Below are 8,368 nucleotides of genomic sequence, written 5' to 3'. Positions count from 1 at the left end.
TATACCCTTGAGCCGTCCTCATGCTACTCATTGGCCTTGATTGATGTAAACTCGTGACACTAGCTTGAGGCTGCAAATTGTGAGCCCTAGCAGATATAATCCTCATGCTTGACCAATACCTATACAACTTATCCCAACTCATTCAACCCATCTTTGAAGCTGTCTCGAGTCACGAATAAAAAAGAAGATCAATGAAAAGTACAAAAAAATAATAAATAATAAAAAGCAAACTTTGCAAAAGCGTCTCTAAAGTTAGTCTAAAAAGAAAAACGAAGCATTTAGCGCACCAAAAAAGATCCGCCCAGAAGTCATTTTCAGTGCCCAGAGCTGGGCGCCGAAATCTTTAGCGCCCCTGCCTGGGCGCCGATTCTCTCTGCTCGCCAAATTTTGTCCAGAAGTGCTCGTCATTTTATCCGCACATACATGGAAAAATAACGAACACTTGGAGGGGTACAGCACGTATTCAGATATACGTACCACCAAAAAATACATACTACCAAAAAATACATGTACTCAAAAAAAATATATAAAACAAATTTTTGGCTTACGGCAAGGCAGCAGATTAAAATAACAATAAACTTCACTTATTCTACCGTTTCAAATAATATGTTTCCACCTCAGAACGTACTTGTTTAAAATCGGCATTCTAAGAAACCATTTTCTAGGCTAAGAACTACGCAAGACCTGATTCCAAATTAAATCTATTTAAGGCGGATACGTAGGCAATCCATGATTCGGTCCAACCAATTTGCAAAATATTAAAGCCTATAGAAAAACAAGAGTAAAAATAGAAGTCCCTTATTGAAATTTAATTACTTTCAACCCAAGTCGAAAGAAAAATTTAAGTCAAAGGAAGAATCCAATTCATCAAAATGCCAAAATTAATGAGCACACATCGAAAAGTAAGGGCACGTACCCTTGCCAGAAGGAGCTCTCACACTCCTAGGCACTTAGCCAAGACTCAAAAGATCGCTTCGCCTCAATTGAATGGGGGGCTAGCGCAAGCGTCCATGACCTCTAAAGTATTCGACTTGACCCTCCCTAAAGCGAACTAACTCACTTAAAGACTTACTTTAACCACTAGACATAGTCGTTCGCTTAAAGACCTTCTTTCACCACTAGATACAGTCATAATCGCCAACAAGTAGTAAAGGCAGTAAGCTTGCAATAAAGAGGATTGTTCTACGGCATCGCCCCATCGTTCATTCGAACTCAGGGCACCCGTTCATGGTAATTCAAATGTTTGCGAATCCCCTTTGAAAAAAAAACAGACATTGTCAATAGGACTTGGCACTTAACCAAGGCTCACCCTACTCAGACATATGACACGGGCATCTAAAATCGAAATCTGAAAGCATCATTAATGGGAAGACATAACAGCAACTGGGGGCTAAAAATTGAAATGAAAGAGCTAGGGAAAGAACTAAATATACCTTGGCCTTTTGTACGGACATACACCAAGTAAATCTAAGTCAATTTGAAAACGGTTTATATTCCCGCAATTCTGGAAAAGATGGCCCTAAAAGCCTAAAAGCATATGCCAAACGGGCACAAGTAATATCTTGACACCTGCACCCTGGCTTCCAGCAAATCCTTAGACAGCATTCCAAAAATTGTAACAGTATTTTGATTCACTCATATAATCCTGTACGAACCTTTCTATAAGTCAACTTACCTAGGACACCTCGGATTGTACACAGTAGGACTCGGATTTTAAATAATTTTCAGATGATTTTTAAAGACTTCTTCGAACATAATAAAGTGTCGTTGGTTTAAGCTTAGTATGCGTCTATTTCAACGTTGCAAGTGATTCAAAAAGATTTTTAAATATGATTATGGGTAAAGAAAGGCACCTAGCTTTTGGTCAAGGCACACTTCAACATGTGATTACCTTGACCATGGCAATGTCGCACAATACGACATTTACAAGAGAAGTAGCAGATCACTACTCGAACGTACCTCGCACTAAACGAGTCTGGTTCAAACTATTCCTGATCCATGTCACCATGAATGCACAAAAGCGTATGCAAGGCATTATGGCACCAAGCCAATCCCGTAGCTACAGTTGGAGGCTTGAGAAAAACACTCTAAAAATTCTCGACGCTAATGCTATACATATGTCATAGGGGCACAATCCTAAGCTTTAATCGTGTAAAAGAACCTTAGAATGACTACAACCCCTCCCAAATTCTAAAGCACTACTTAGAATATATAAAGTCACCCCACTAACAAGGGTAACTGAAAATCGCGAGTCACCAAAACTCCGATCAAGCTACTGCACATAACGCTCGCCCTACAAGCGCCCGTTACACAGTCTACCTCGTCCCAAAGCAAAAGCGAAAGAAAAAAAATCAAGGATAAGAACTGTCAAAATATACCCAGAAATCAATTTCAACGCCCAGACCTGGGCGCCAACATCTTTGACGCCCCAGCCTGGGCGCTGAATCTTTCTGCTAGCCAAGTTTTGCCCAGATATAAAAATAAGAAAGAAACATCTATGAATCCTCGCATCGAACGAAGTAATAAGCCGTGCAAACCCACGCAGAAGTTGCTACACTTGAACGAGGCGTGACAAAGTACTCCAATGCAAAAAGATAATAATGATATCCCAACGCCTGGAGGAATGTTCTAAGACACGCTGTTAGGCCACACAAGCCTACGTCGCACCATAAATCCAACCATCCCACAGTACAAGTCTAAAAAAGAGTAAGGCATATTGCACTAATGTAGGCACGACCAAGAGCACGTGTAAAAAGAGGCAAAGACTACTTATCGCCCAAATTCAAAATGCAAGCCACACGACTTCTACATTAAGGATTAAAGGTAGCAAAATATTACCTACCACGAAAGGGATAGCTCGCACCTACACGAGCGGAACCCCAGGGCACCTTTTTCGAATGAACCTACAAAAATCGTACACCAAAAGAAAGCATCCCAACATGCATACTTGGGGGCCCTATCAAGCTTCTAAGCAAACTATTCAAAATCAGTCGTTGCTCAAAAAAAAATGAAACAATTCAAGCAAACTGATTAATGGACCGCACACCACGGCCATTCTATGAACGCTCGTTCGCACACACATATCATCTTTTCTAAGTATCGAACATTTACGGACGCGTTCAAAAGAAAAAAAAGGGGAAAACGGACGAACAAGAGGCCGGCTGTGTCATCAAGAAACCTCGCTAGAAATTATTTTTAGCGCCCAGCGCTGGGCGCCGAAATCATTAACGCCCAGGCATGGGCGCCGAAAATGAAACCAGGCTCAAAAAAAGGCCCTAACTTCTATGGGGCCCTGCCGCATCCATTCGACTCGAAAATTGCCGATTTCCTTACTGAAAGTCGCACCTCACGACTTTGTCAAGAGTAGCACACCACTACAAAGATCGCTCGCATTTACGAGTACAATCCCAAACATGATCAAGGACATCACAAATTGTGTATCCCCAAGGAACCCCTTTGACAAGAAATGACCGTCAAGCACGAATGCTTGGGGGCTCAAAAGAAAATATATATTTCAAAAGAGAGTATGCAAAGTTAAAACAATATTCCCAGACTACGCTGTACGAAGTCCCGTGTTTGGATGTCTCAAAAAAATAAAACCGGTTTACGACCTCAAGACAAAGGTCGCCGTTGATACTTATACATGGTCCCCCAATCAAGGACCCAGGTAGTGGCAAAAATTGAGCCATAAAGACTAGCTCAAAACCACGAAAGCAGACGGTCGCAAAACAAAGGTCCGTCGGAACCCGTTGTCAACCCACGTTCAGGTTACAACTAAATTCGAGCATCCCTCGAAAGAATTTGCTCTTGCAAGAATGAACAAAAGAAATTCTCAAAAAAAAAGAAATCACAGTGAACAAAAAAATAGAGACTTGCCCACCTCAATCAGGCAAGATCGCGCCGCGAACCACGCTTAGCGGAAAAAACGTGGTTCCAAATCAAGGAAAAAACGAATTCAGGGATGTCCACCCTTAGCGGACAGGGCTCGCCCACCTTCAGCGGGCGGGGTCTGCGTCACTAGCCGCGCAGGTCCTCAGTTTTCCAAAAATGAAATTTTCAAAAATCAAAAATGAAACAGGCTCGCCATCTTCAGCCGGCGGGGTCTACGGCGCAAACCACGTAGGTCCTTATTTTCAAAAAATAAACAAAAAACAAATTTCAAAATAGATTCGTCCACTTCTATAGGACGGGTGTCCACCCTTAGCGGACAGGTTCGCCATCTTTAGCCGGCGGGGTCTACGTCACAAGCCGCGTAGGTCCTTATTTTCAAATTTCAAAAACAAGATTCGTCCACTTTTTCGGACGGGGCGTCCACCCTTAGCGGACAGGCTCGCCATCTTTAGCCGGCGGGGTCTACGTCACAAGCCGCGTAGGTCCTTAGTCGCTGCAGCGATAACTTTTTCGGTTTTCCCTTTTTCCAAAAATTAAAGGATCAGTTTTCCCTTTTTCCAAAAATTAAAGGATCGGTTTTCCCTTTTTCCAAAAATTAAAGGATTGGTTTTCCGTTTTTCCAAAAAAGAACGATGTGATTGGTTTTCCGTTTTTCCCAAAAAAGAGCGATGTGCTGGATTTTCCTTCGATTTACGTCCCATAAAAACAAGGGGGTTTTCTCGTTTAACTAGCCTTGAAAATGAGAATCTTTAAAAACGTTTTTACCTCGTGATTGGGCTTGGCCAGACCCAATTACACTTTATAGCTTTGATTTCGAAAACATCTGTAGCTACCGCCAATGACAAAGTGAGGGAGTTTCTACACTTCTTTAGATCCTTCCAATGACAAAGTGAGGAAGTTTCTATACTATCCGTTGACAAATCCCAATGACACGTGAGGGATATGTCGACACTCCAAGTGATGACCCTTAAGTCAAATGTTATCACTCGGGGGCTCGTGAGACCCTCGCAAAAACAGGTCACCATGGCTTGTATGGTGCACTCCGTCTAGTACTTTGACCATCGTCTTATTCCAAGACTCAGTCAAAGTGGGGGCTAACTGTAGACACCTACTTTTGTCCCCATTCCCGAAAGGGAAGGTTCGATGATGAAAACATAAATCTCCACTTGACAACGCATCTCCTATAAAATAACGAATCTCAATCACCCTTTTCATTTCACCCAAAACCTGCTATTTATGGAAACCTGCTAAAAATAGTAACTTCCGTAAAGGGTAGTTGCTAAAAGTAGTAAGAATAAAAAGATAGAAACCTGTCAGAATTAGGTGTTGCACTCCAACATAAATCCTAAAAGAGATAGAAATTGTAAGAGGAATTCTATTCCTACCGCAGTTCGATAAAAGAGTTAACGTATTAATTAAACTCATAACGAACCTAGAGTTCGTAAAGGGCCCAGACGCATTCCGTCGTAAATTGATACGCACCAAATAACTCGGATTAAGTCTCTTAATGAACTCCGTACTCTAGAGTCCAATCTGACAAAGAATTCTGCCAGACCCTATTTTCAACGCCGAGCCCTGGGCGCCGAAATCTTTGACGCCCAGAGCTGGGCGCCGAAAATACATAGGACGGATTCTTTTCCTAATCCGTTTCGTATTCAAATTCCTGAAAAACTATCTTTCTACGCCACTCCCTCCTATAAATAGACCCCTAAAGCCGACGTGAAGAGAACACAACAACACACAATTATATTCTGAGTATTGACTCTAAACCCCTAAGCCTAAGCCTCACGCTGCAAAACCGATCACGCGTTCTGTCGCAATCGATCCATAAATCGAACAGAACGTATCCTGTCCCATAATTTGTGATTCGTTAAATAAAAGGAGAAATAGCAAAGTCAAAGTGGTTAGTTTTCTGAGAACCGTGACGCACCTCTCAAGGGTGCGTCGTAATGTGTCCCTTTTCCATGGTTTAATTGCTTTCCTCGCCCTTTTATGAACTGTTAAACTAACTAAAATATGATTGTTCGATCACGCTTAATAAATATGATATTTTTGGGAAATTGGATTATCATGCTAGGTCCCTTAAAACAATCTAAATCAGACAATCGCGTTCGATCTAGTACTATATGTTGCATATTATTAAAATCAACTCAGATTAGTTTAATAGTTAACGCATGTCCCTTCAATTATTTATGCTGAGCTAGTAAGGATATCCTGCCTCTGGAGTTATCGAAGAGCGAGTACTCCTCTCGGTAGTTACAGTCCCCCGAACCCTCAATCTCTACCCTGCGGGTGTATGTTGAGCGATCCCCACCACCAGGGATCACAAGGGAACCTACGGCCGTCGTGGTCAAACATAATTGCACTCCCTTTATGTCACGATAACCGGGTTTTGTCAGTTTTTCTCATTGTCGTTAAAAACTGAATGGCGACTCCTATATTACTAGTCAATTGGGTGTAAACTCACAGGAAATCTAATTACACTTGATTTGACAAAAAAGAAGCGTCACACCCACGAGGGACGAGCTCACGCATTAGCCTCATGCTTTTTCGACCCCCTCACACTGACTCCACTCCTATCTCCTTGAGACGGGTTCGAAAAAGGAAGCCTGTCGTCCCTCTCTCGTGGTGCTGCCCATGCACCCACATTGGTTGTTTGCCTAATTCGAGCAATGCCGTCCTGCATAAGGAACAGGACGTCTAACTTTAGCAAAAAGAAAGAAAAGGGTGTCGTAACCAACAGGACGCCTCCCCAAGACACTATACCGATAAAAGAAGAACACCCATAAACACGCAGAAAACAAGAGTTTTGATAGAGAACCTACCAGAAAATGATCAAACTGATGAGGAGTCTAGGCAAATCGTCTAAAGCCTCAAGAACACTGAACAAGAATTCAAGAACACTGAACAAGAATCCAAGAACACTCAAACGCAAGCACAAGCAGATTTGCGGCAAATCGAATTCGCTTTCTCTCTTTAGGAAAATTGCTCTGAGGTAACAAAAGGAAAATGAGAGAATTTCTGAAGGTTTTAAAGGAGAAACTAAGCTCTACAAAGCCATCACACGTGGCACGTTCTCAGGTCAAGCAGCCTACCCCACATAGGCAAGGGGCATTCTCCTTGAGGGGAAAATGATGTGGCCTAAAATAAACGCCATCTAAGCTGAACCATAAAGGCCCAAAAAGAAGGCCTAAAAGGCCCACCAGAAGGTCTTGAGACCCTCCTACTCAGAAGGAACCCATTCCTATTGCTTTCAAGAAGCCCAAACGCTTAAATAGCCCACCATGCTCAAATCAAGCCCCAATATTTAAGCAGGACACGTGTCCTGATCTTAAGAAAACATCCAATCAATGCAGGACCAGTTCCCAAGAAACCCTAGCACTATAAATAGTGCATATCCCTAGGTAAGCGGGACAATCAATTCATTCCCACCAACAAAGAACTATCTTTGCTCTGCCTTCTCTCTAAAAATTACTTCTCTCTCTAGCTTATACTTACTTAAGCATTGGAGGGAATATTCCTACGGGAATATTCTTGTTTTGCAGGTTTCCAGAAGTTCGTGTCAGGTCATACTTGATACCTCCGAGGAATGCGTGACACATCATCACCGTAAAAGATCCCACAACAGTTAGGCTTAACCTTCTGCAAAAGTTTGACAGTTGAACTCTGTAATCCGAGAAACACTTCTGGACCTAATAAGGATGGCTTGGATCTTACCTTATGTTCAGTAAGTAACACTAAGGGACAAAGGAATGTGAATGCACACGTGTCTGAATGACAAGTGGGAGATTGAAGGAAATATGTCCTTCACCCAAGGTGCATTAAGTCTAATACCAAGGTTCAGATTAATTGCGAATAATTAATTCAGTGAGATCAAGTGATCGGAACAGCTAGCTGGAGCAATGCTTCCAATCAGTGAGTTCTAATGGATATTGAACTCACAGCTTACTCTTGACTGAACCTACAAGGTCACACCAATGACACGTAATAGATCACCGGATTAAATGAATCGGAATTCATTTAATAGCTTTTCGGGAATTAGTTGGAAAAACGTATTATACAATACGACCTTGCATCGGAATTGTATATCGTATCGCGTATATTCGTAAGCTGGGCGAAACGAATAATCGTATCGTACGATGGTGATTCGTCGTAAACGATACGATAAATAATAGCCATAAGGCATTAGTCGCGAATACGAGGAGCATCGGAGCTGTCGGCTCGTCCTGTGGGCTTCGGCCTGCAGTGTGTGTTGCTGGGCGGCGGGTTGTGGTCCATGTGCTTGTGTATGTGGCCGGTCAAGGCTCTTTAGTCTTGGCCGGTTACATCATTAATACAATAGGTCAATTGTATTATTCCAACCCACACAATTCATTACTCAAACCCTAGACACAGAGAACCCTAATTCTCTCTGTGCCTCCAAAGTGTGTTTATCCCAAAAGCACAAACTCTTGATCGATTGTCTAAGCTACGATAA

Source organism: Spinacia oleracea, chromosome 4 (genome assembly GCF_020520425.1).
Source record: "Spinacia oleracea cultivar Varoflay chromosome 4, BTI_SOV_V1, whole genome shotgun sequence".
Lineage (NCBI taxonomy): Eukaryota > Viridiplantae > Streptophyta > Magnoliopsida > Caryophyllales > Amaranthaceae > Spinacia > Spinacia oleracea.
This window is presented reverse-complemented; position numbering follows the sequence as displayed.